The sequence below is a fragment of the Ammodytes marinus genome (genome assembly GCF_949987685.1).
Source record: "Ammodytes marinus genome assembly, chromosome: 21".
Taxonomy (NCBI): domain Eukaryota; kingdom Metazoa; phylum Chordata; class Actinopteri; order Uranoscopiformes; family Ammodytidae; genus Ammodytes; species Ammodytes marinus.
The window spans coordinates 18,599,581-18,627,215 of record NC_137225.1 but is presented as its reverse complement, the minus strand read 5'-3'; the positions used below and the strand labels follow the sequence as shown (position 1 = coordinate 18,627,215).

The 27,635-nt window shown below is 41.2% G+C and overlaps 1 long non-coding RNA gene across 1 annotated transcript; it reads right to left on the bottom strand.

Annotated features, from left to right (window-relative positions):
* Positions 1–1,572: 1,572 nt before the first annotated feature.
* LOC307267969 lies at positions 1,573–27,635 on the bottom strand. The gene is made up of 2 exons (XR_013845428.1): positions 27,515–27,635; positions 1,573–2,225 (listed from the first exon to the last, which is right to left on the bottom strand). It is a non-coding gene; the product is annotated as an uncharacterized lncRNA (long non-coding RNA).

Below are 27,635 nucleotides of genomic sequence, written 5' to 3'. Positions count from 1 at the left end.
ATTACCACCTGCAAACCTGGAGACCGAGCTGGAAGTGACAAGACAGTCAAACCATTACTCAGTGGTTTTCCAGCGGCATTAGCTGATTACTGTAGGCCAACTGTTTGTGTTAGAAGGCACAGTTCTTTATTATACTCCCTTTCTTGATCAGAAAAGTTCAACACCATTCTCATATCTGTACAGTAGGTACAGCTACAGCTAGACTTAGTTTAGCACAAAAGACAGGAAACTGCCGTTTCTGGCCTTGCTCCAAAACATTTGTTAAAAATCTGTATAAAAACCAAAGCGTTAGAACAACCAAGATGATTGCGTGTATCTATTTTCTGTGCACAAGCAGACTTCCCTGAGAATAAAAAGGAAAGGTTTTGTGTTGCTAAGCAAACTTCAGAGGTGTTGGAGGGCAGATTTTGTTAATTTTGGCTAGCTGTTTCAGCCTTAATGCTAAGCTAACTAAACTAAACTAAACTAACTCTCTGCCAGAAAGCAAATGTATATTTCTCAAATTTCAAAGCTTAAATTCAAATTTAAAGGATCATTCTAGTTTATATAACCCTTCTCATTTGGTCATCGTTTCATTGGTTAAGTTTAGCAGGATTATCCATCACTTTATTCTTCAGTAAAACAGAAAGCGAAAGTAATGTCTCATTGTATTGGAACATGTGTGTGTTCTTTGCACGACTACGGCAGAAACTGATGGTCATCTGTAAAGTCTGTAAACTGTCAAGACTGTTTAAACAGTGCGTTTGCCTCTCCAAATGTGTGAAACGTCCTCTTCCTCGATGATTGGCTTGTTGATCACACACACTTGTTCTTCCAACTGCTTTTGAGAACACACCGGAAACGAGATCGCTAAAAACTCGTTAAGACCAAGTAGTCGGTTTCCAGTATGCGACATGCGGCGAAGAGATATCGCATGACGTTTTGTTCCTGCTTTATTGGACTTCAAAAGCTTTGTTCCTGTTTGTTGTCTGTGGATTTGTCGGAAAACAGCAGCAACTTCTGTGAGGGTGAGAGTATTTATACATTAAAACTGCTGCAGAGGAAATGTTGCACAGTGTGGTTGTATTCTAATCGTCGGTAAAGATGTCTTTATTGACGATGTTATCTGGACAATGCTGAGCCTTTTACTTGGCCGTTTGTCTAAAAAGTCTTATTTGGTTTCTTACCGAATCAAATGTCTTTTTAAGAATGTCTCTGCCTTCCGAGACTACAGGAATTACTCTGGTGAGTAAAATTGTTTTTTTTTACCAATAAAAGCGACTGCCAATACTACGCAAAAAAGATCCGAGGTGTGATAAAAAAATAGAAGGAATACAAAACTGTATCAACTCACACTTCTGCAGGACAACTCCTCATTCGCGCTGCAATACTTCTGTGCCGTGGCCAGGGTTTGGTAACAATTGCAGATACAGTGTCTGGTGTGCTTAAATGACCCATGGTGAGAAATGTGAGGACCTCATGTACAGATTAAACGCTTTCCCCCTCTGCAGCTGTAAAATGCACTGATGCAAAACCCCCCAGGACCGGCTTGGGTGTAATGAACACGCTCCACGAAAGAAAAGCACACGCTCGGTAAACATCGGCCAGAGTGAAACATTTATTCAGACAAGTGTGCAGCTTTTTCAAAACATTCAACAGTGTATAGTGCCAGTAAAGACGCACAGAGTATGCAAGTGGTTCTTAGAAAAAAAGAAAAAAACTATTGCAAAACGAATTCCATTCCTCTTTCACTTCGTTGTGGTTACAGAAAACTGAAAATACCTTCTTTAACTCCTAAACTCTGAACAGAAAAGTTGCTCAGTCACTAATGGCGACAGTTCAAACATCTAACCATATGGTTGTTTCAGTCACCTGTTAAGGACACTGAAGTAAAGACCCGAAACGAGAACACACGGCATCAGAAAGTGTTCACCACTGTCCCTTTAAGCAGACCAGCATGACAGTTGTAACACTAGGTACTTCCCAACCACTATGTAGATCACCACAGGGGCCCATTCAGGGTGTATCTGTGTCCTCTCAAAGAAAGGGGGAAGTAGATAGTATTAAAAAACCACCAGTATGTGTGTGTCTGTGTGTGATCCATTAAGAACCAATGTAACCAAATCCAACACTGACTGCTTCCACCTTTGCATCCTTCCCATCCAGATCAGTATCTTCAGTCGTCTCTGGGCGCGACAGCTGCAGGAAAACTCGGGACTGCATGAGGGTCTGCAACACCACCCACCCTGCAAAACAGAGCGGGGGGAAAAAAGAGAAAACTTTTTAAAGTACCGGTATGACTGTTGGTGAGCCAAGTTTCGTATCATAATGCAAGTTATGAACACAAACTTTCAATGCTGCAAATGAGCCGCTCCTTTCATTATGAGACAGGTAGAGAGAAAGAAAAAAATAACAAACACTCATCTTTGTCCAGCTTAAGAGTAAAAACACAAATTCACACGTCGGTACATCTGATAAACAGTGAGTCATATGTCTTGTAAGGCTTTCAGTTATTCCAAGTAAAAGTAACACACATCACCAAAGAGCCTAATAATGTATACAAAAATGGCCTTAATTTGGTGATTAAAAATGACAATTTTGTGAAGAACGGTGTAAAAATAAGACAAAAACTCGATTTAAATTTTTTTTAAAAAGGGACTTTTGTGTGTAGAAACAGAAGCTTAAATCCGTCACTTTTCTTTCTGCTACTGGGAGCATTTCGTCAACGTAGCCCGTCACTAAAGATGCAAGTTTATTTGTCTTGCAGTGGGGAAGCACAATAACCTTTGGGTGCATAACATGAAGTTTCTCCAGTGATTCAGTTTTGTAATTACTTAAAGTTTAGGGGACTTGTGAGAGACAGATTAGAAAAAAGAATGATCGAAATTACATTTACATTTCCTATTGTTAAATCTAACCATCAACGCTTATAATAAAAAACCCAGGCATGTTTCAGTGAAAAAAACAATAGTGAACTGAACAACATCTTCCTCATACTGTATATCCCAAGGGGTTAAATAGAGGAACTCCTGCCTCGTGTCTCTATACTTGACATATTTGTCGCTCACATCAGCTTTCCCATGTGCATTATATGGTTCACATAGAGGTTGACTTGTGGAGCAGCTCAGTGGCTGTAAAAGCCGGGACGCCACGTGTCAGAGTAAATGTATTTCCAGGCGGCTGAGAGAAAACTAAAAGAATGTGGGCGAGGTGGCACTGACTGGCACTCTGCTGCCCCCCCTCACCCTTGGCCACCTCACGTGATCTCCACCCTATTTGTGGAGGTTCGGTATCCAAGCGTGGCCCGGCTAAAACTGGCACACAGATGAAATCCTCTCACCGGCATCCAGTCACATGGGCCCTTCATAGTATGCAGCAGCTTTTATGGACAGACTGGCGCTGCACTGCACACTCATATCTGAACCGGACAGTGAGCTGTAACATTTATTTATGCACCACTGCTATTTATACATGGTAAGTCAGCAGCAACCAAACTAGTTTCTGCTGCTAAAACACTGAGGCACGCAGGACAGAGAGCTCGTATCATATGACATTTCCCACCGTGACTTTGGCGCGCAGTGGGAAATCCCATTTCATCAGATGTTGATTAAACCAGGTCAGTCACTTGATAACAGCGGCGCTCGGAGGCAAAGTCTCGTCTACAATAGGTCAAACAGGGAGCTGGCTGGCTGCCTTCCACAGAAGCTTCCTAATGAATGCCATGATAGCAGCAGTTATCAAGGATTACAGGCAACACATTAGACAGGAATCACCATCCAAAAATCTAATCTAATTTAACTTTATTATCCAAAGCAGGAAGATGATGCAGGAGCAGAAAAAGTAAGAAAGCAACAAAGGGATTATGTGTCCAGAATGTTCTCTCTACATGCTGGCTTCTTCCCAACTACACATCCTCAATAAATCGCCATCAATAAATGAAAAGTTCTGACTCGTCTGTACACCAAATCTCTTTTTCCCCCTAGAACATTTGTTCAGGAGTGATGAAAGAACCTATGTACAAAAGCTACATCCTAACATGAATTAAATTACCTTAATAAGGAATGAAATACATTCACTCGATCAAACAATCCAAATGAAAGGTTGATTAGGTAGAGATCTTAGGCACATGGGGTCTCCTCATTTGTCCTATAAGGACTTCTCATCCATGTCAGTTAGAACGTTGAGATGGAAACTTGGTGTGATTGTTTGGTCAACTATTGAACTTGAACCTTCAATCTGAACTTCTGCTTTTGCCCTGTAATTCCTCATTAGAGGATCCTTGTGTCCATGGATCTGTTGTGAGGAGTTTTGGAGGCGTGAGAAGATGAAACTGTGTCACAATGTTTCGACAAAAGAAGCACAAAGTTATATTTCCTTGCTTCATACCTTGGTGATTATCTGATGACCCTCAAGACTCATCTAGCGACGCCTTGGTTGAGTCTTTAAAGTCACAAGGACATAACGCTCCAGACAGCTACTAGAGCTTGTGGTGACATTTCTTTTGTCGTTTACCGTTTCCATATTGAAGGATGAATTTAAAGATAACATATACATTAAGATGTATACATGTGTAAAATGCTCTTTTTGTGTCAACATGTGGGTATGTTAACAAATGGGGGCCACCGTAGCTAGCAACATGACAGTTCACAGAGCCAAGGCTGTGTATTAACACTGGATCTTTTTTTCAGAGCACACAGTACAGACAGGTATTGGATCTGGAGGAGATATTAAGCTGCTTTTGACAAAGTAATTTTACAACAAGAATGTTGAAGAATCGCTGACTCCATCTTTAACTTAAAATAATTTTTAGGGCTAAAGGAATCTGTTATTTCTTGACGGAGGACTGATACATTCACAAGTTAAACCAGCTTAGCACTCAGCTCAGAGACACACTCCAGGTTGCAAAAACCATTTGGCAAAAGTTCTCCTTTGACCCGATGAATGCCCATTGGGTAATGGGTCATGGAGGACCGGGTGGGATACAAGATCTGCAATGAGCTGCTTCTCACTAGCAGAATAAAAGCAGCGTCAGCCCCTTCGAGTCACCAGTTACTAAACTTGTCGAGCTCCAGCTGCTTCAGATATCCACTGTAATGTGAACTGGCAGGAATGTGCAGTGGTGCTGGTGCTATCGCCGGCCGGCCGGCCGCTCCGACGACGGTCTGCTACCATTCTTTCATCGACAAAGTGCTCATTACCCAAAAACGAGGGCAACGGTCAGCAGACATAATCCTACAGGGGGGTCAAAGGTCTGACCTGCACTGTTTCTGGGTTTTAAAAGACCACCTCGATGACGTCTCCAGACACTTCTACGTTCAGTGAGAAAAGATTATTAGCAAACAGCAAAGCCAGACATCTCAAAGCTGCAGATGAGCGCGCTCGTTATGAGTCGTACATTGACGTTCAGACGTCTGAAGTTTTCTCCGGACGCAGCAGGGGTCAACCTCGTCACTTCACACAGTGCGATGTTGAGTTCAGGGCCTTCGTCAAGAGCTCCAGCCTCATTAGCAATCTGTATTTCAGAGATTTACCCACCGACATGCAGACCGACAGCTGCTCCAGAGGGAAGCCAGCAGGCACGAAGAGCTCCTCGGTAATGGGGCACTTCCTAAAATCCTCCTTTAACGAAGAAAGAGATTTCTCCTCATACCGAGGACGGCGTGCTAACATGCCTCTTTTTTCTGCCAAACCAGAAATAAATTGGCACAGACTTATAAGCTACTCTTTGTCATGAATCAGCACTGCTTATGTTTCTTTTCACACAGCTGCTAGCCTTGTAAAAAAAGAAAAGAAAAAAAGAGGCAATTTTCTGTTTCCAAGGACCACACATGAAAAACTGGTAGTGGTCACTTCCCGCCTCTCTTTTAGGCACATGAAGAGATACAAATGAGACAACAAGGATAACTTTTTATTTCTATGAAAATTGATTTCAAATCAGATCGAAGCTAACAGCTGATGGTGGCGGTGTGTCAAATCAGGCTGCTATCAGGTTTAAGGTGAAGTGACATGGAGAGTGATACAGTGCCTGCCCTCCTCAAAGTCTTTTTACACGAGCAGCCAGTGAAGTCATCACAGCTGCCGCGGCTCTCCCATAGTGGCCGAGTGAAAGGTCGTCCCTCCAGCTGAGGGCCGTAAATTCAAGACGTAAAAACGGGGGAAGACGTACGCTCCAATCAACAGGTGCAGATCCAGAATGAATGCTCGCCCGTTTTTTCTTTTTTTTTTCTTTCTCTGAAGTAGCGGGGACAAAGAGGAGCGAGACAGGAGCATTCAGCCCGGAGAACTTACGATGCTTAAACGGCCGTGATTAAAACAACGATTGCCCTTCATGAAACCTCTGCAAATTATAGAGGACGGACAGAAACTTGGCTTGTGTGACTCGTTTTGAAGCTTTACAATTTATTGATTTTGTGTGTGTGAATACAACACATGAGAGCTATATTGGACACACACACACACACACACACACAAGGGATCTCAAGCTAAAAACTAGCAGAGAGACGTAAACCCTCTTCACGTCCGTTTGCGGAGCGCTGCACTCCTCAACTTCCTTCCTTAACAGAAGATCTGTCACATGCTGCGTGTAATAAAAGTGAAACGGTGGCCGGCTTGTATATTCCAGCCACGTCGCATGACAGCTCCACAATTTTTCAAAATAAGCAGGAACACATTGGCATAAGAGTTTGTCCTGTCCTTCAAAGTCCAAAGTAAAGTTTTCAAACATGGTGTATTATTCTAAAGGTGGTACTCCAGTTCCAATCTATGTTTTTAGTATCAAACACCAAATCCCATAGACTTCAGCGCTGGCTGTAAGTTTGTGGTTTCATCTTAGATTCATGTCAATTAAAATGGAGAAGCATAATTTTTTACTGTCAAATGTCAAACACAAAACTGCTCTATCCATATCATTGGCTTGTCTGACAAACTCACTTTATAGTGCAGTTTCACCAATTAACAAATTGTCTTAGTGACTACTTCAATGACTCCAAGATGGCTGTGTTGTTGTAGAGTATAGTGTTAGGGTTACAGATGTATACGTATTGACCGCACATAAGGTTGATCAATTTACAGAAAATTCCTCTGCAACTTTTTCGTTAATGGAAATTATTTTTCACTATTTTCTGATCCTACACAGATAAACTATTACATCAGAATAATTTGTTACAAGTCATATTATAGTTTGTTGGGTCAAATAAAACAAGGATCTAATTGTGATTAGACACAAAACAATTTAAAGTCGGATAGAAAAGGACAAACAGCTAAAGACAAATATAACAAAAAAAATATAATGGACATTTATGTGAATATTTATGCAAAAGTTCACCCTGCTGAATGCAATCGAAAGGCTGAGCCGAAGACTGAAACAGAACCAGAGAGAAGGTGTAATCCTACGATATATCTCTAAATTAATCAAATGTGGGTTTTACCTTCATTAAGGTGGTTAGAGGAGATCGAGGCACCCACATGTGTATGCCTTTTGTTTAGCCACAGACTAACCATGTCTGACTTAGAGTTAACTGTCCTTTACAATTTGACATGAACTAATTATGGGAAACTCCCATGAGACCAGAACACAGCATGAATACCTGAGTCAAGACGGACAGGGAGGGTCTCCTGAGAGAAGAGGAACTGAAGTCAGGAATTCAAACATGTGTAAACCAAGGACAACAAGGGTTACCTGAAAATGGGAAATTCCTGTTACATCTATCAAATATGATAGCAAAATACAGAAATAATCCCTAAAAGATAATTTTGTGAAACTGGCAGCAAAGCCTCTGACCTTGACAAAAAGTGATTCCGACAATAAGCACTCTCCAGAATCGCGGACCCCTCCCCTAATTCTAAAATGGATACATTTACAAACCTTAAAGTCAGCAAGGGATTTTCTGAAAGTAGCTTTTTTTGGGACTTTCAAAGCCAGATTATAATTCACAATGTGCAAATGAAAGCATTTTTCCCCCTTTAACAAATATCAAACTATCTAACTAACTAACTATTTAAATGTCTAACTATCTTCTCAGGGTCTTCATAAGGTGAAAGCATAGATTGAGTTATCAAAAACTTTTAAAAGCAATTAATAATACATGAAACTATTGGATGAAATCATTACTGCCTACTCCCTCATTAAGCAAAATTGGACACAGCCACTCTTTGATGAGCTTGGCCAGAAGGTTCTGTTGCAGCCAGGCTTGATGGATCATTTTGTTTTCGTAAGGACCAGAGCTACTGACAGGAGTGGGAAGGAGCCCGATGTAGGATTAGGAATAGATAGAAGAAAAGTAGTGAAACACATCCATCCTTTGCAAGTGATATAAAATTCAAGCTAAATACTCCAGTCCCATTGTGTCATGAACTAACTTGATAGACCACTGGCACTGTGTTCTCTGACTTCCGCTTAAAAAATGAGCACATTTCAGGGTTTTTCCTGCATAGAGAAATTTTCGGCGCCCCCCAAAGAGGATTCAAACAGCGCCAAAGGAAAATCACCAGCGGCAAAATGATAAAATTTTAGAATAAATATAGCCATTTAAAACCTCTCTAAATTCAGCCCAATTTAAGTCATCCTTTTGAGGGACTAGTCAATAACTTGAATTTCAATTTCGATTACATTTACGGCCTCCCTCAATAATGAAAACAAAATAATCGTAATTTAACTGTCATTGTTCCGCACGCCGGGGCATGCAGGTTTTTAAATGCAGCGACCCCTTTCAGCCGTGAGCTCTGCTCGGCCCCGCCCTCACCTGATAGTTAACTTTCAGCTGGTTCAGAGATACTAGCTGGAGGCGCATTGCCGGGTATTTTGAAAAACTTCGAAGGACGGCAGTAAGTCGTCGAGAAGAAAGGTAAAACTAATTGTGTTTTCGGAAAATAGTTCAGACTCACAACAGATAATAAAATAATGTGCAAGATATGTCACACGCGGACACTCGAGTCACATGACGTATAGGCCTTTCACACCAAAAAGAACCATGAGCCAGTTCCGGGCTGGTGCTGGGGCCAGTTCAAAACTGGTTACAGCCTTATCCCAGTTATGAACCGGTTGGTTTCACAACGACCAGAGCCAGCCATGCAGCCGGCAAGAGAGCAACGTCATGACGTCACTGTAAACGTGTGTGTACGTCGCCCGACGCCGCTGCTCTTGTGGCTAACGCTAAAGCTACCGCTAGCTTTAAGCACAAAAACAGCTGCGAATACGTCTTATTTTTACACGTTTAGGCTCTCACTTTTTGTGTGTGTGTGTCTCCGTTTGTCGCGCTGCTCGGCTCAGTGGGCTCTGTGTTTATATGTCCATGCTGTGAAGGTGCTGCCTGCTTCTGCGTTTACTTTCATGTTACAAAACAAAAGCCAACTCACGTTTGTCCAATGAAATGCTAATGTGAAGCCAGTGAAATGCTTATAATGTGAAGCCGCAGCCTTAATGCTCTATTTGTTTAACAGTAACTTAACTGCTGCGCACTGATCTAAAGATAGTGTTTTTATATAGAAAGCCGTGTCTCTGGCATTACCGGTGGTGACACAAGTTTATTTTGCTAAAAAAAAAACGGCACATTGTCCCGCACAAACGTAGTCTTTGTCCCACATCTGGTGAATTGGGATCTGGTAACCCTACTTTGCAAACAGGACCCATACAGCGTATTTTCGCCGGTCAATTTGATCGCTACGTTCGGTAATTATGTTAAGTTTACGTCTCGTAGTGGCGGTGTTTTTAAATATGGCGGGCATGAGGTTTGAGTTGGTCTGGTTGGTCAGGATAATCCCTCCCCCGGCCGCTGGCGCAAGCAGTTCTTACCTCAAACCCTGCTCAATCCTGGGGTTTGAGTTGAACCGGTTTTAACAGGCCGGTTCTCTGGCGTTGTGAAACCAAAACACTGGCTCTAGCTCCGAACTAGCCCGGAACCGGCTCAGATTTCGCTGCGGTGTGAAAGGCCTAATATAGGCCTATGCGACCGCGAGAGAAAGAAAAAAAAAGGCATATGCGACCATGTCTGCACCTCAAAACATCCTGACCAATTTGTCAATTCACTTTTAGTCGAATCAAAGTGGTCTATGACTAAGCAATAAAGGAACAAAAAAACACAGGAGTTTAAAGCTCCTTGACTCCTGCCACCACAACCAGGCCCGCCGACACAAATGGCTGGGCCCCTGAAAACCTCCTGTCAATGGGCCCCCTAACTCATACTTTACTTGTATCAATGTGTGTGTGTGCGCTCATCCCTAAATAAACACACATGTATTTGTAGATAGACTGACTATCTATATCAACTAGGGACATGCAGCGAGAGTTTGGGGAACAGGAGCTCAAGTGAGAAAAAGGACTCTTTTGTGATTATTATACTGTATATGTTTTTAAAAATAGTAGCACATTTCTGACTTACTTACACATTTATTGTAATACCCTAAAACTCACACAATTGCTTAATATTCAACATATTTTTACAAAATAACATTGGTTTTCTTGAGTATTCACTAGGTTTATCACAGGAGCAGGCAACAACAAAGGACACTATAACAGATATTGCCTAATGCTGCGGGTTGCCCCTGAGGTGCAGTAAAGAACTGGTCAGACATCCTTATGGTGTGACACCTGGGTCTGGTTGTCTATGCAGTATGTTCAGTAGGTGACATGAAACTCATGGAGATTTTTTCAAATTGTATCTGGCTGCTGGCGTCAACCTGAAGACATAGATCAAAGACTTTGGACATTATTGTCCCCTAAGGGAAATTCTTTAACACAAAAATGTACGTTAAGAAATTTAAACCTGTTTGTAGACTCAGGAAAACAACAGAGTAATTACCTTGTCAACTTTATAAGAATGTTTTCTGTTTTACTTGAGGGGTCCAAATACTTTTCACAATTCATAGAATAACACCCAGACACAAGTAGCAGGACGACTCAGGTAAAATAATCCAGACAAAACTGTACAACAATATATCAAAACCAAATGTTGTAACCATATGGCACACAAAAAAGTAAAGGAAATGAATGCATAATTGTATTAAAGAACTACATTTGTCTGATATGGAGACACCTGAATTCATCAAAGAAATAATTTTACTGTAACTCAAATTTAAAAAAGCTCTTCAAGACTGGATTATTTTTTGAGAGTTAAAATTAAATGGATCCACGGCTGAAAGATTCTACAATTCCTGGGAGAACAAATTGATATTTATTTTGTGATTAACACATTACTACAACTAGGTGGGAAGCCAACCAGGCATAATGTATAAGGGGTCAAATTATAAGTTATACAAGTTCCCTGGCCAGCCTCCATTCCCCCTCAGCTCAGTTTTGTGGTACCCAGTCCACCTGCCCTGGGTAAGGGTGGGGGAGTACATCATGTTATGATGTTTAAAAGGCATAGGTAATCTCTAGCGAACACTTGGCGAATGTTTGTTTATGTTTATACTAACCACGTTAATATTTGTCTCTCAGAGCCAGTGCCCCGCCCAGCCCGTTCCCCAAAATGTCAAAATCGTAAATATAAACAGCTAATGGCTTTAAAATTGGTGTTAGTGACTTTTTTTCAGTGTGCCGTGCACACAGGACAGACATAAAGTGGAGGGTAGCAGAGGAGTAGATATTGGCATTTTACCCAAGTTACAATATTTAAAATGTTTGTGTTGTCGTTATGGTTGTGTAAGTTTTAAATGGTTATAGTGAATATTTCTGTTAAAAATAATGTTAGGCTCAGTTAGGTTCTTGGCCTCTGAAGACCATGGGCCACCCAAGGGCTGGGCCCTAGAAAGCTTTGCCACTTTCTACCCCTTATGGGCGGCCCTGACCACAACAGTCAACACTGTACAATATCCAGCCAGCTCCTTGAGACATAAATGAATGATGCCCTCACATCCCTGTTAGCAAAATACGTGCCCTATTTACTTATTTAGCCTATTTCTATTTTCATTGTTTTCAGTTCAATTAGGCTTATGTTTAAAGTCCAAAGTCATGGTGTAAATAGAAACAACCTTGTTAAAAGTTAAATAAATGGACTGAGGTGTTCTTTTTTTTTTAAAGATATTTTTTGGGCATTTTATGCTTTATTTTGATAGTGCAGAGAGACAGAGGTGAAATGGGGCAGAGAGGGGAGTGACATGCAGAGAACGACCGCGGGTGGGAATCGAACCTGGGTCTGCTGCTGGGCCCGGACACCTTACCAACTGAGCTAAAGGCGCCCCCTGGACTGAGGTGTCTGCCCCCTTGGTGCCACTTACCCTGCCGGGTGCCATGTGAGATTTGCCCCAGTTTTGTTTTTGCTTTTGTTTTGTTTAGATTTTTATGTATTTGTAGCTTGTTTTCTTGATTATTTTGTCTTGTTCGTTTGTTCTTTATTTTTGTTGTGTGTCTTTCTTGCCTGTTTATGTGAGGGAGGGGGAGGGGGTTGTGTGGGTATTGTATCTGTCTACTTGTTTTTTTTGTCCATATGTGTAAATAATCATATGCGTTATGATTTTTTTCATAATCGAGCAGCCCTACCTTCTTGCAATTTCCATGGTTTAGATCAATTAGAAACAGTAATTTTTTGTATTTTGACTTCATATCTACAGGTTCTTTATTGTGATGTTATCGGACGGTCAGTAAGCTCCATGGTAACACAGCGATTGACAGGCTAACCTAAATGCTCTGTAGCTGGACAGAAACTGCCCTCTTAAAATACAATAACGTTTTGCCTTTACTGTTGCACATAGTCGCGAACCCCAAAAAAAGTTGGTCCGCATACTGACCCCCCAAAGGCCCATTCTGAGCCAGGAAAAACCCTGCATTTGCATTTAATTGTTATACGACACAGAAGGAGTAGCTGGAAGGATTCCTATGCTCACTCAATGTCCTCAGTGGCATTCGTGGAATTTCACCCCGCTCGTTCTTCTTTCATCTTCACTTCCAGTCATTAAGGAACATCCCACACAAATCCAATAACCAAACAACAGGCCCCTTTCTGACGGGAGAGCGTGTATTTCCTGTTGTAAGAATGACGCCATTATCATACTGGGAAAGTTAAGGCAAAGAATTTAATTTCCTCTTCCCGGCTTGTCAATTGCTTTTGAAAAAGCTAATACAAAAATCCTAATTGATTTAAGGAAATGTCCAAAAAAGAGAGAAAGAAAAAAAAAGAATTGAATAAGACATCCTTGTGAGAACTTTCTGGGTATTTTACAGTTAACCTTTGTGTTTTTACGTTTTCCATGATGTCACTTAATTTTGTTAACAGTGAACCATCAGATGTTTTAGATCAGGGGAGTCCAAACTACGGCCCGCGATTTTTATTGGCCCGCAATTTTTATTGGCCCGCGGCCGATTTAAAAAATATAATGTAATATGGCCCTTTTAATTTTATTTATTTTTTGTTAACCCACTAATGCAGTGGTGTCAAAACTGATTGATTGGCCCGCGGCACATTTAAAAAATATAATGTAATATGGCCCTTTTAGTTTTTAAATAATTTAAATGCATTCATTATATTATAAAGAAATATGTCCCATAAAAGAAAAAGAGCACCAAGCCAATCCCAGAGGACCCTGCATAATATTTTTTTTTTTAATATTATTAATATTATTATGGAAAATCCATGTGTCCTTCAATAACTTCTAATTCATCTGACACAGTATCTCCAAATTATTTGTTCACACAAAATTCCTCAGATTTAGCCTTCTAATTTTCCTCTCAAAGTGCACCAGGTTCATGCATTTCACTTCAAAAAGTTAAAAAAATCTCCAGGGGGGGCATAGCCCCAGACCCCCCTAGGAGGGTTGGGACCTCGGCTGGCTACTATTTTCACCCAGCTGGACATTGGAGGCAATCGCAGAAAACGCTGGGTGTCTGAAGGCATTCAACAATAGTCAATTATTTGGGCAGTGCTAACATTGGAGGGGGGCCCCCTAATCAAATTCTGCTTAGGGCCCTTTGGGAAGTGTGTCTGATAAATTTGCAAGGGAAGTGTTGCCGTGAAGAAGGATTACAATTTACGAAGACACTATGAAACTAAACATCAGAGCAGCTACATGTCCTGATAAATGTGTTATTTTTGCCAAGTGGCCCGGCCCTTCGTAGATTTTTCTGTATGTGGCCCTCAGTGAAAAAAGTTTGGACACCCCTGTTTTAGATAATGAAGATATATCTGATTAATCCTAATGTCACAAGGTATTTATTTTGTTTTTTTGTGCCCATAGGGAAGCAGCTGAGGACAGAAACGGCAATGAAACAGAAACAAACAAATACCAATGTGACACATGGCATTAGCCTTCAACAGGATCCAAGATTATATAACCAGATCAATACCTAGGTATAACTTCAACTCAGGTTATTCAAATTTAAACATTAAAAATTACCAAGGTGTGATGTTGTTAATGATCATTCCACATTGGGGTCAAAAGGAGGAAGTACAACTGCATAACTGTATATAACACACAGCTCCCACACTCAAGAAAAGGAGCGGTCATGACCTAACTGCGCAAACTGTCTCAACACGGAACACCAGTCTGTTATCCAGACCTAAAACGACCTCTAGTGCTCTTCAGTCATGACATTTCACCCCCGTGTCCAGACCTGTCGTAACCCCTTCCTCTTTAACACGACCCAGCACGACTGTCGTTTTAAGGAACGGCCAATAACTTTACCAGAGAGTGGGAGTCTTAATTTGTCGCACATTAGTCAACAACTATGATGATGAGAAAAGTCAAGTAGACATTTAAAAACTGAAAGCTTAAGATTGTGATGTGATTAATCACTGCCCCCTACATAATGAAACTGTAGGAAAGCTGTGAACTTTCTTTATGGCAGTTTTACTTCTTTTATCTGGCCTGCAGAAGTCAGAGCATGTCCCCCCCCCCCCCCATTCATTTCCTATGCCGCCTTTGAAGTCTCTCAAACTTGGAAGGCTAAATATTTACACGTCGGCCCTTGCTTGTTTAATGTAACAGGCACACTCACACAAAGTAAATGAATGAAAAAAAAAATGAAAAAAGCCTTAGACAAAACACCTCCAGCAGCTGACGAGTACCAGGCCACTTTACAGCGTCGGTCCCACAGGTTCAACCTCCTTTTCAGGGCATGGGAGACAGTGACCCAGGGGTCTGCTCGTTGGTGGAGGGGAGGGGGGGTTAAATCAGTGGAGTAGCACAGCCCTGCTGACACTGCTGTCTCTGTGAAAAGAGGCGATCTGTGCATTTAGAGTTGGCTCAGGCCCAAAGAGATTAAACGGAGGTGGGCTGAAATACCATGTGAGGGCATTACAGACAAAGACAACAAGCCGTCCGATCAGCTGCGAGCATACCATTCACTGCCACAAAAGAATGAAGCGGACAAAGGCGTGTACTAGCTAGGACTTTTTTTCTTCTTAATTGACCATTTGCTAAACCCCTCCCCACTGGAACAGCGATTGTCCAATCATAGCTGAGCAACAAAAACTAAGTCTGGATTTCTTTGCGTGAAGAATTATAGCAAACTACTATTTAAGACGACCTTGTATTATAATAAGTCAGCTGGAAACATTTAAAACCAGTTTGAGTTTGCAACCAACTCATGGACGTTATTTTAGCTTAACTAGCTAGCTGTAGCTGATAAGTCTGCAGTGTAAGGCTGATATGATCCAATAATACTATTTTCAGAGTTTAAGCTAACATTAGCCACTCTGTCCTGCTCTTCAGTGGATTTGCGGGAATTTAAACTCCTGTAAGAACATTTGAAAAGTCAAGCATATATTTAACCATTGTCTTGCTCGTTCAACATGCAAGCTAAGCAGCCATACATGGTTATTTTGCAACAAACGCATCTTTAGGCTACCTTCTCATACTTCATAATGTAAGTATTACCTAACTCTACACCGCAAAGAAACTCGTCTTTCTCTTTGACATTAATTCCACACTGTTGAGGATTACCAACTTGTTATTTTTGTTTTCAACCAGCTCAATTAGCTGATTTAGCTAACTAGTTGATGATAGGGCTACAAATGAAAAAAGACAGGATGTTTCTGCCTCTGTGATATCAAAAATAGGGAGTAGGGGATGAGGGGACTAATAGGATTAATTGAACAACCACCTGTATTTAGTGAATAGGCAAATAGTAGTGTCAGAGGTGTTATAAATCTGTTGGGTTTTAATCTTTAAGCTGCTTCCCTCGCTAGTAATATTACCAAAACTGCCACTGTGGAAAAAATGTCCAGTCGGATCACTGGGCAGGACAAAACCTCACTTAGCCAAAATGAGGAGGGAAGACAGTTTCAGGCGATACTTGAGGCATGTGGCACGACTGAAAAGAACGGCCAAGTCAAGTGAGCAGTGAAGGGAAAGCGCCGAGAGGGCACTCTCTCATTCTTAATCCATAATCAGTTTACAGTGGGAGATTCAGCTAATACTCTCGAATGAAGCATCTGTTTTACTCCCCACTAAGAAGGAGAAGTGCCTGGGTTAGTCAGAGATAAGCAAGAGTTCAACTGACATGGAAATAATCCAGGGGAGGAAGCTATTACTAAATGTTTCTGCTGAATCTATCACAAATGCTTTGGTCACACCCTCATTTCAAAGTAAGTAACTATAAGACATAAAATAGCATTTTCTTTATATTATGTGGTCAAACACACCCACATTATAATGGCATGCATTCATTATAGCCCCCCTGAATATAAATGCTTCATGTAATGTCTCAGAGTGAAACCAAGCAATCTCAAGCCTAGGGACAGCAATCTAATCTGTGGGGATCAGCAGCAGCAACTGAAACAGTGGCGTCCTGCTTCTCCCTGATAGTGAATAGAACAACAGCCATCAGCAGGAAGAGGAAACAATGTCCAATGTCACCACAGAGGAGAGACGAGGATAAGACATGTTCAACTCTCCCAAATCTGAGGCGCTTAAACAAAAGCTCTGGATTTGTACATTTGTAACAATTAACGGGGAGTTTCGAGAAAAAAAAAAACAGTTGTCTCGTCTGTGATCCAAGATGTAGAATCTAACACGAGCTCCAGACAAACAAAGACAATCTGCCCGGGGGAATGAAAAGGCTCTGGAGACATGGCAGAGCACGGGCGCTTTCTGGGACCAGGCAGTTTTCAGTCTGGTGCTGCATTTGTCTCATTTGGCAGAACATGATGATTAGATTTCCAAGTACAAATGCATCTTTCATTTCGGACAAGAAAAAAAAAAAGGGTAAAAAAAAAAACACATTCTGGGACAAGAAACACAGAATGGTTTAAATGGGGAAATGTTTAATTGGCTTGTTTTTTCTTAAAGATCGACCACATGTTACTTGTTCCCCTGGAGAGGTGCCAGTCAATAGATTCAATATATTATTTTTAACATTGGTGAAGTAAGTTTTTTGAATGTTAACTATAATAATAATAAAATGTTAAGAATGAAAAGTAAAAGTACCTATAGAAAGTGTCCGCTGTGATTGTTGTACACACTATATTAATTTATTACTTATAATGTATGCATAATATAAAAGCAGGATAATACTGTTGAAGTTGGTGGAGCTTATAGCAACTAAATATGATTTATTATCTTCTTGTTATGATCCGTCACACCAGGGTCAACACCAATCTTGCATATTGGATTTTAGGATAACTTAGGATTCATCATTTTGTTACAGTAGCCTAAAATACCTTAATGATACTTTCAAAACACTGTCCAACCAACAGTCCAAAATACAAAGAAAAAAATTTAAAATCTTCACTTTCAACTAATCAATCAACACTGTATGAGAACTGCAATATGCCCAGGTTGCCCTTTAGGGGCGACATATAATGAGAATATCTTCCTTATATATCAAATAAAACCTGTAAGAAAGCAGCATTCATACTTCTGCACAAACATACTGTCATGTAACCAACATCAACAACACTACACACAAAAGAGACACCACTACATCTGTCACCCTCCAGTGCATCTTCCTCCTGCAGAGTGAGGTGGAAAAGCAAAGAGGAAATCTTCACCAACCTCCAGTCTCCCCCTGACAACACAACAAGAGTAATGATCCGTTGTTTCCACAGTGTTTGGTGACTGTGAAGGTGGACCAGTCACAGAGGTCACCTGTAGGCTAGGTGCCGACCTGTTCACTGATTAAGATGAAGGATGCTAAAGGCAGGGGAGGTGCAAACGAGCCCGAGGCCCCGGGGGGCCCATCTGTTGTGGGCAAATAAACGAAGGACTTCAGTTGAATGGGAAAACAGCCATGCTCTTCCCCTGTGAGGCCCAATAGACAGATCCATTAATCAGGACCAGGATGAGCCTGCTGGGTTTAGCAGTGACAAGTCAGCAGAGGCAGCACAAACTCTCCTCACACTGTATCTCCATTACAGGCTGGAGGTGTCAGCCGGCTGCTGCTTCTGTTGTCCCTATCTGTGTTTTCACAACTGTCCTCCAAGAAAAAACTGAAAGAGGTGACACGGGAGGAGCAGGGAGATGATTTATGGCCTGCCATTAAAGCCACCAATAAATAAACATTTGTTTTACGAGCTGCTTTAGTCCTGATGGACCATATGGCTTCCGCTTGACTTTCTAAAAACAGGTAACCCTAAACTTAGATTTGAGTGAGACAGTAGGAATTTATTGAGAGGGTCATTAGAAATCTGTCTGGGGCCTTAAGCTGGGGGTATGAGGCCCATGGGGGACTGCAAGATAAATGTGAGAGGACACGAGTTCATTAAGAAAAAAAAAACATTTTGACTTTCCTCTCATTTTTCCCATTTTCCTAATGAACAAAGCTAAATAAAGCTTGAACTGGTTGCAACCAGTAATGAGAATTTTCAAGAAGACATACGTTTAATTTTAAAACAGGGCGACTTCAGGGGCCAGACAAAAATAACCTAATAACATAAATTAGAGTTACAACACTAAAATCGCCAACTGGCATTCATCCAGGTCAACAAAAAATGCTAATGCCATGTCTTTAAAAGGACAATGACACTGCACGATGAACACTGAATATTTGAGACAGAGGATGTAAGGATCGCCCCGTGATAACTTTCCAGAGTTCTACTATCATGTGTCATAGTACTGGAAACTCTCTTCTCACCATCACTGGTAATGCTCACACCAATGCAGTAATGCAGTGCTATTTTCAGTCTGAGCGCGACCTTAGCCCAATTGGCAGCCATGTCCTCTTGCCTCTTTGTCAGTAAGATAAGACGCCTCCCTCCAGCCCTGCTTCAGAGAGAGAGAGAGAGAGGGGTTAGTGGTGGTGGTGTGTGTGTGGGGGGCTCGGGGTGAGAGGGTGCGGGCAGAGACAGTGGAAAGGAAGATGGAGGAGGGAGCACTTTAATAGTATGATTCAGCAGAGGTATCAATTCCCACAGATGGCAGGCTGGCTAACTATTGACTTACATAGGAGGGGAGTAGAGAGGCAATCAAAACCACCCATGGGACAGACAGTCAGCACATCAAAAGGGAGCAGGGATCTGTGTGTGCCCAAGGCGCCCCGTCAGAAAAGAACGAACGCTGCTGCTCTGAAGTGTGAAGGGAATGTGGTCGGAAAATGCCCTAAAATCGAATCAATCTAGCGGGTTCATTTGAAGGAAAATACACACAGTAAAACCTTTAAATGTCAATGTAAACACACTATATGTATCTATATCATACTTTAAAGTCTGTCTCATCTATCATGAGAAGATGAATGACTCCGACGGGTTGTATTGTGGGTAATCTTGCAGACCATTCATCCAGACAGACAACTGAGGGATCCTGAGTGACAACCCAAGGCCGTATGAACGAGGACAGGGTTGCGTTTAGGTGACAAGAGGATGTCCTTTGCCACCTGAACACACTGCATAACGGCTGCAGACGTCTCTCTGGTGGCAGCTTTCACACATTCTACCCAGCCCCCTTCAACAACACAACAAGAGGGAGAAAACAGAGGAGGAAAAGCTGTTTCCACCCTAAAGATGGAACGACCCATAAAAAACCCAACTCCTCATTTGGAGAAAGCGACCATGGCAGCAGCAGCACAGGCCAGTCTCGCTCCAGGAGTGAAACCACATTAACCTTTACTTTACTTTTAATCAGCCTGATGAATTCTGCCAGACGGACAGCGGCCCGACCTCCAACCCCCCCGATGGGCGGGTGATGGGAGAGAGTTGGCGCTGACACGACGCTATTAATATTTAATTAAAGTTGCTTTAATGATCATTAAACTGCACCGTGAACCCCGCTTGCAAAGCATGTGATCCCATGTTGTACTGTCTGCTTCTCTTTGGAATAAATAAGGATAATCCAGCCTGTAATTATAGGCGGAAAAAAAAACACATTGCAAATGTAGCTATTTGTCAGACACGCACTTCAGTAATTAAATTAATAAACCATAAAATTCTGTGAATGAGCTTTAAGATGTGTAGGACAGTCTCCCCGTGTTGAATCAGTATATTTAAGATGTTGTTTTCCTTGAGTTTCCCCGACATGCAGCGCCTGGAAAAAGAGTGGGGGAAAACACACATTTTCTGCTTCGTGCCAACTGCTTACAGTATGAATATCCAGTCAAAAGCTTTACTTGCTCTAGGCAACAGCATGTGAGCAAATAGGATTTAACTGAGACTCACAGCCAGGGTTACGCTGGGCCACAGTTGGATTTTTGAGCTAAAAAGGCAGCAGTATTGTTTATTCTAATAAATTATTTGGCAGATAATTAAAGCCATAGTGTGTAACTTCTGTCGCCAGAGTAATTACAACAACACTGTAGTCAAACGAGGTAAGCCTTTGGTGATCGCGCATGGATTCATTTCCTTCTTCTGTACGTCCAGGTTTTTTCTTAGAAGTAGAATCAATAACTGAAACATTTCATGGGCACTTCTTGAGCTCCTGCGCCAGTGTCAGGGGGTTGACACCGGTTTGTAAATGCTGCCATACTGAGAAATTCAGAGAGTTTTGTGGAGCTGATAGGCTTAATCAACTTTATGTCAACTAATTTGGCAATGGCTTGAATGTAACCGACATTCATTCATATGAAAAAGTTACGCACTATAGCTTTAAATTGAATTGCCACTTTCTTTCACTTTCTTGATTAGTCTGTCTTTGTTTTCTGTTTGAGAAGGTTTTTTGTTTTACTCCTTAAAAACCATAACTAAGTGAAATATCCGTTTCAATTTTATCATTTTAGTAAAGGCTGTAAAATGTAGCTGCAGGCAATGTTTTTCATGTTGATACGAAAAAACACAACTTGTTATCTCTCTGAGCTGACTTACAACACAAACTATACAGCTGCCAACAATCTCCTCGCTTGCTGCAATTTTCGTGGAAATTCATCTACTGCATTTTTTTGGCTCTGCTTCAAGAAGATAACGTCCCGTTTCTTAATCACACCCACATAGCTCTGATTGGTTTGGTTGTTGGACACAGCTCCCACACTCATTTGGGGGGTAAAGATGAAAATGGAGTCAGGTGTCCGCGCTCAAGTGTCATTGACACCTACGATGCTAATGAATCATGCCGAATGCAAGACGGCTTCATTCAAATGATTTCTAGAGGCTTGAAGAGGTAAAACGATCCAATATTTCACGAAAATAATAATAATTGACAGAAACACTTGGTCATTTTGTGACTAATGACACCTCAGATTCAGCCCCAGGTTGGGATCCGCTTTGGGAAGAGCCATTACGGAAGCCTTGTTTTGAATGCCAAAAAAGCCACCTACGCTATCCCTGTGGCAACAGTGGTAAGTAACACATGTCTGATTAGTCATCGTGTTTGAATAGCATCTGAGGCTTTACCTTTCACTGCTGCGGGGAAAAAACCAAAAGGAGTCTATCCATCTTGCGCCCCTCCTCTGCTCTTCCAGCTTTACAATATTTTTTTTTATAAAAGCGGCTTATTAAACGAGTGGGCTTGTTCCCTTTCATTCTGGACTCCTTCCACTGGCAGCAGCAGCAGCGGCAGGACAGACACATAAACACACAGAATGTAGGTCAGTCCAACCGTTTGTGTCTGTTCTCTCCCTCCGTGCCTGAGGTGAACTGACAGCAAAATCAAACACATTGTTTGAAGAGTGTGACTCATCTCAAACCAGAGAACCTGGGAAGTGAAAAAGGGTTTGCCCCCCTCGTCCGTTAACGTCGCAATCCGCGCTATACGTTTGTGTCCGAGTGACCCAGTCTACTAAACACGGCCAACGTCCGCACTCTCCTATGATTGAAGGTTCACTCTGACCTCCTCCTGTGTGTTTACTGCAACATGTCATTTGGTGGAATAAGCCGTGCTGAGGCTACTCGTAAGTGAGCATGTAAAATAAGCAGAAAGAAGAAGACGTAATGGGAGGACTTCCATGATCTATAGTCAGTCAATTATTATTATTATTATTATTATTATTATTATTATTATTATTATTATTATTATTATTATTATTATTATTATAATTTCCGGAACAACCAGGAACTAAATAAATTGGAAAATGTCATCCGGGGTGGAAAACTGAATTTTCTAACTTTGAAGCGACATAAATTGAAAACTAGGGGGATTTGTGTGGAAGTGTGGCTAAAGGAGGCAGAAGACCACAGGCGCGAGTGGTCCCTTAACTAATTTTATATTTCCTTTTCAAAGATGCAGCATGAACATTTATGAAAGAAAACTGTATACATTCTCGATTAGGATCATCGCCTACTCATATAATCAGCTTTAAAAACCACAGGAACATGGAGGAGTTCTGTCCGGAAGCACCCAGAAGGTCGGATGACATCAGCAGTTCCATTCACAACTCAAGGCTGGACATCACTGTGAAATCCTGCATCTGTATTTCCTTTTCCTATGGGAGTGGGGGGGGGGGGGGGCATTTATGTTAATGTACACAGCCACTGATTGATGAGTCCTTGGATAGATTTTCTCTTTACCATGTGAAACCTTCTACGCCTTGCTGTGCACGGTCTCTTTAAACTCAATACTACTACTAACAGACAGTGTTTAGTCCCCAAACCATCGTCATGCATAAGTCCAACAGGAATATACGATTACACACGTACCACAGATTCCTTAATGTCAATATGTCATGTGATGATGTGAAAAGCAGTCATTGCGGGAATAGAATTGGTTACAAAACTCGCACTTACTTCAACATCCACCTGTATGTAGTGTAAAATCAATTTACACAGCCCAGTATCAAAACAATTTGCCTCGGGGTCTTTACTGTCTGTGAAGCCAGTGTACTGCAGAATTCCTCTCCTCCACCAAGACTTGACTTAGAAATCTGCCCCTTTTCTCAGCCTCCTGTGTGGAGGTCTGCACACACACTGATACTGAGGGGAAACACCTATGGGAGAATTAACTTAAATCCAGCCGGTACGTACTGTTCTGATAAGGACTGTCTCCCATGACAATAATCTGCTTTGCACTGACATCCCCCTCTGCATGCAAATGGGAAATAAAGGGGCAGACCAGCTACAATATTCAGCAGCTTTTTCTCCCCATCTGTGAGAAATCTGAAAAGTTGAGATAAAATAGGCTTGTCAGAACAGATTTCTATAAATGCATAATGGTTAAAAAGTGAATGCTACACCTCTGAAAAGGCATGGGGCAGATGATGTTTAAGTGTGTTGGTAATCTGGAAGAAACTTCAAGTTTAAAATGAGGGTTTAAAAAATATAGGAGTTTGGAATGTAAGCCTTTGTTCACATCTTGGTTTCGGTCCTATTCTTTATCAAATTGTATATTGGAAAAGCATATTAGGTTAGCCAATGACATCATTCACCAGAGGGACCAATAGGGTTACATAACAGCCAGACATAGCTGTGAGCGCCCCACAGTACACTGCTCCAAATAGCCTCTCTCAGAGGCTCCATACAGTACACAAGCCTATGTTCCGAATTAAACCTGACAAATGAACACATAACAGTGAAGCTATGAAAAAGACGACGACCAATCCATACAGTTAGCTTTAACTTGTTTTTAACTAAATAAGAAAGGGTACAGACTTTTCCTTGTTGTTTGTTTGGACTTGTGTCCTTATCTGGTCAAAGTGTGATCACAAAAACATTATAATTGTATTTATTTTTTTAAGATTTGCATTTTTATTGACAGTGCAGAGAGGGTAATGACATGCAGAGAACTGACCACTGGTCGGACTCAAACTGGGTCTCTGCGGGGAGGACTGACGCTCTGACCACTACACCACGAGTGCCCCGAACAACGTTTTAAGTCTAATCTATTTTCCTGCAGTGGTAGCGCCCCCTTCATTGAGGTCCTCCAGTAATTTGATTGTTGCAGTAAATAGGTGGACGGGCACTTTTGTTATATCACTTCAGTTTCATTGCACACGAGCAGACTAGCCATAGGTGCTGACCAGCAATGGAAAACACTAACAATATGCCGGTCATGATGAATGTCCATTATCGTCATAATTGCGAAAAATAATCTCAACGCTTACTCATGGGGGCTAGGGCTCTTTCCAGTTATTCATAAATCCTAAATGATCTAAAGTCACTTTTAAAAGTTCTAAGAATGTTTTGATGTGTATTGGGATAATATCCCTAATGTCACTATTTTGGCCAGGATAATCGTTCCATGGCTAGTGACCACATAGTTAGCTGTTTCTTAGTCACATTTGTGATTTCAGCCCCTTATAGGTTCCCCTGTCTTGATATGAACATGTACAGTACACATTTACCAAAAGGTCAAACCTGTTGCTGTGCGTTTTTAAAAGTCTGTTAATTTGCCATTTTCACAACTGATACTCATAGACTTGATGCTGCCAATTCATACTGTATGTCCAAAAGAGGGTTTAACATATGCACAATAACAGCAGTATCATCATCGTTTATGGTTCCTTACACATCAATAAGAGAGGTCAAATTCCAGTTTGGACGTTAAATATGTGTTGGAGTAAACATCCAAGAGCACGTGCGTCACATTCCTTCGCAACATTTACCTCCAAATACTTTCACATGAGTGAAAATATCTCACTCTGGAAATTCCGTGAAAGGCAAGACGCTGGCAGCCGAACACACGTTGTCAGCGCCAATAAAACATACACACACAGCGACGGCCCACAGACAGAAACAGAGCATGCAAATGAGCAATGCAGCGTGTTCCCAAACGGGAAAGTGAGGTCATTTGATAATAATGATGCTGTAAAATGAGACACAGCCAGGAGACAAGAGACAGTCAAACTGGGCGAGCGGCTGCAAGCTTGGACTTTGGGAGAGTATGAAACCGCTTTAATCTATTCCAGCTTCCAGCACTGCAAAACACACATTACATAACAGCAGACCTCTATGTAATCCTGGGCCTCTAAAAGTATCTGAGAAGTATGTGTGCAGCCGTTTGTGGCGAGGCAGTGAAGTTTGGCTCGGTTGCCTGGAAAACACACACACACACACACACAGATCTCTAAGATACACTCTTTAACATATACAACATTTACTGCAAAAATCACTGCAGTGAGGAGCGCCTTCAGACAAGCCGAAGGAATCAATTCCCTTCTACAGTTGAGGAATTGCAAATCTCTATTGATGTGACTCCACTGTGTTTGTCAATATAGGATACAAGTTTATCTTATAAGCTAAATAAGTGGTGGTGTTTGAACCTGGATAAAACCATTTCCAATTGAAACAAAAACGTTAGGAGCCGGCTATGTGACTAGTAAACGGAGCTGAAACATGGTAAATAAGTTAAAGGTGGAGTCAGCGATTCTGGAGAAGGCTTGTTGTCAAAATCATGTGTATCGAGTGTAGAGCTGCAACGATTAATCGACGAATCGATTATTAATCGATTACTAAAATAATCGCCAACTATTTTGATAATCGATTAATCGTTTTGAGTAAGTTTTAATAAAAAAATTCCAAATTCTCTGATTTCAGCTTCTCAAATGTGAATATTTTCTAGTTTCTTTAATCTTCTTATGACAGTAAACTGAAATATCTGTTTGTTTTGGACATAACGATACATTTGAGGACGTCAACATGGGCTTTGGAAAATGTATCAAAATTTTTCACCATTTTCTGACGTTTTACGGACCAAAACACTAATCGATTAATAATCGATTAATCGAGAAAATAATCGACTGATTAATCGATTATCAAAATAATCGTTAGTTGCAGCCCTAATCGAGTGTGCAGAAAATACAATCTGGTTTTAATACACAGGCCAGGCTCTGTGAACGGGTATGTAAACAAAGGGGGCCACCTTAGCTAGCAACATGCCACTTTACAGAGCCTAAGCTGTGTATAAACACCTGATTTTCTTCAGTGTTCATAGTATGGACAAGTAGCGGATCCTGATATTCACCGATTTTCACAAAAAGTGATTCTGACATCAAGCTTTCTGCAGAATCGCTGATGGAAGATGGTATATGTATGCAACAGGGTCATTTGTTCCATTTTATCTAAATGTTACACACAGAATCTAACTGTACATTGATCATTTTTGCCCTGACTGACCTCCAAACTAACAGTAAAACAGCCCCGCCTTCTCCTACCGGATGCTGAGACAGTTTGGACTTGAAAAGTTTAACTGAATTCACGTGATGTAATTAAGTATAAATATATTAACAGGAGCAGTTGACTGTGTTGTTTGGCTTTAGAAATAGACAATCTATGCCAAAACATTGAAATATTGTAGTACATTTTGCAAAAAAAGGAAATGGAATTACATTTAGCTGTCGGGGTTAGGTTTTATCTGAAAATGTGACATGTGGATTGAAAAATGGATGTTATCTGTAAGAAGAGAGTCGCAGTTCTCACCCAAATTGAACCCAGCGTTGACATAAAATGCCTGTTTGCAGATTTTTCTAGACTTATAAATGTCCAAAAACAAATGAAGTGTTATATAGCTACTTCAGAACACCTTCTCCATTCATTGTTTTTCCAGCACAAACCTTCAGCAGGGAGGATACTATGTCATGGGAGGCTTGAACCCAGGTCAGCCACTACAGCACACTTTCCCTGCTCACAATGCACTGTCACTGCCCACCCTTTAAAGTCCACTCAAAGAATTCACACTAATCCCCATCTTTCAGACATGCTCCAACACCACCTCCTCTGCTTTACTGCTTTCATATGCATTCACAGACCCAAGAGAATACAATATATACACTTTTAGAATATGTCTTCCTTTGTTGCACACAAACAAGCTCAGCAGAGTGCATAAAAATAGCCTGTAAACTAAGTCAGGATAAAGCAGTGCCTGTCTGCCTGATGTTATCACAGACGCCTTATGTTATTATGATCCACTGTAGCTACTATTTTACACTTTATGATCCATGGGGAAAAAAGGCTTCAAGTCTAAATGTTAAGCTTCGATATATAGAAGAATAAAGTCGGATGAAACAAACCAAGAGACCAAAGGGACATGTGCTCTCCAGCTCTGAAGAGTTGGACAGACAATAGAGAAACCAGACGCAAACAACACTTGCTTTGAGAACAATAGTTGTATTCTCACATTACATTCAAACCTCAGCTAAATCGACCATATTCTCACTAGAACTCCTTTATATTAAGTAGCCTCCAGAAAGGTTTTAAGATAAAGAGATTTGTTTTACTTTGCATTGTCATGAGGCCTAATAATTAGTGGAATAAATAATGAGTTTAAAGGGTGATGAATGCACTCGAATGAAGACAACATAGAGAGCTCTTACCGCGCTGTTCGGGCTGCTTTTATCGCTGCTTTGTTGCTTATTTTTATTCCTTTTTTTCTCTCCTCTCCTGATGATCGCTCGCGCGTCTCACAGACACAAATCTCGACCTGACTTCCATGTG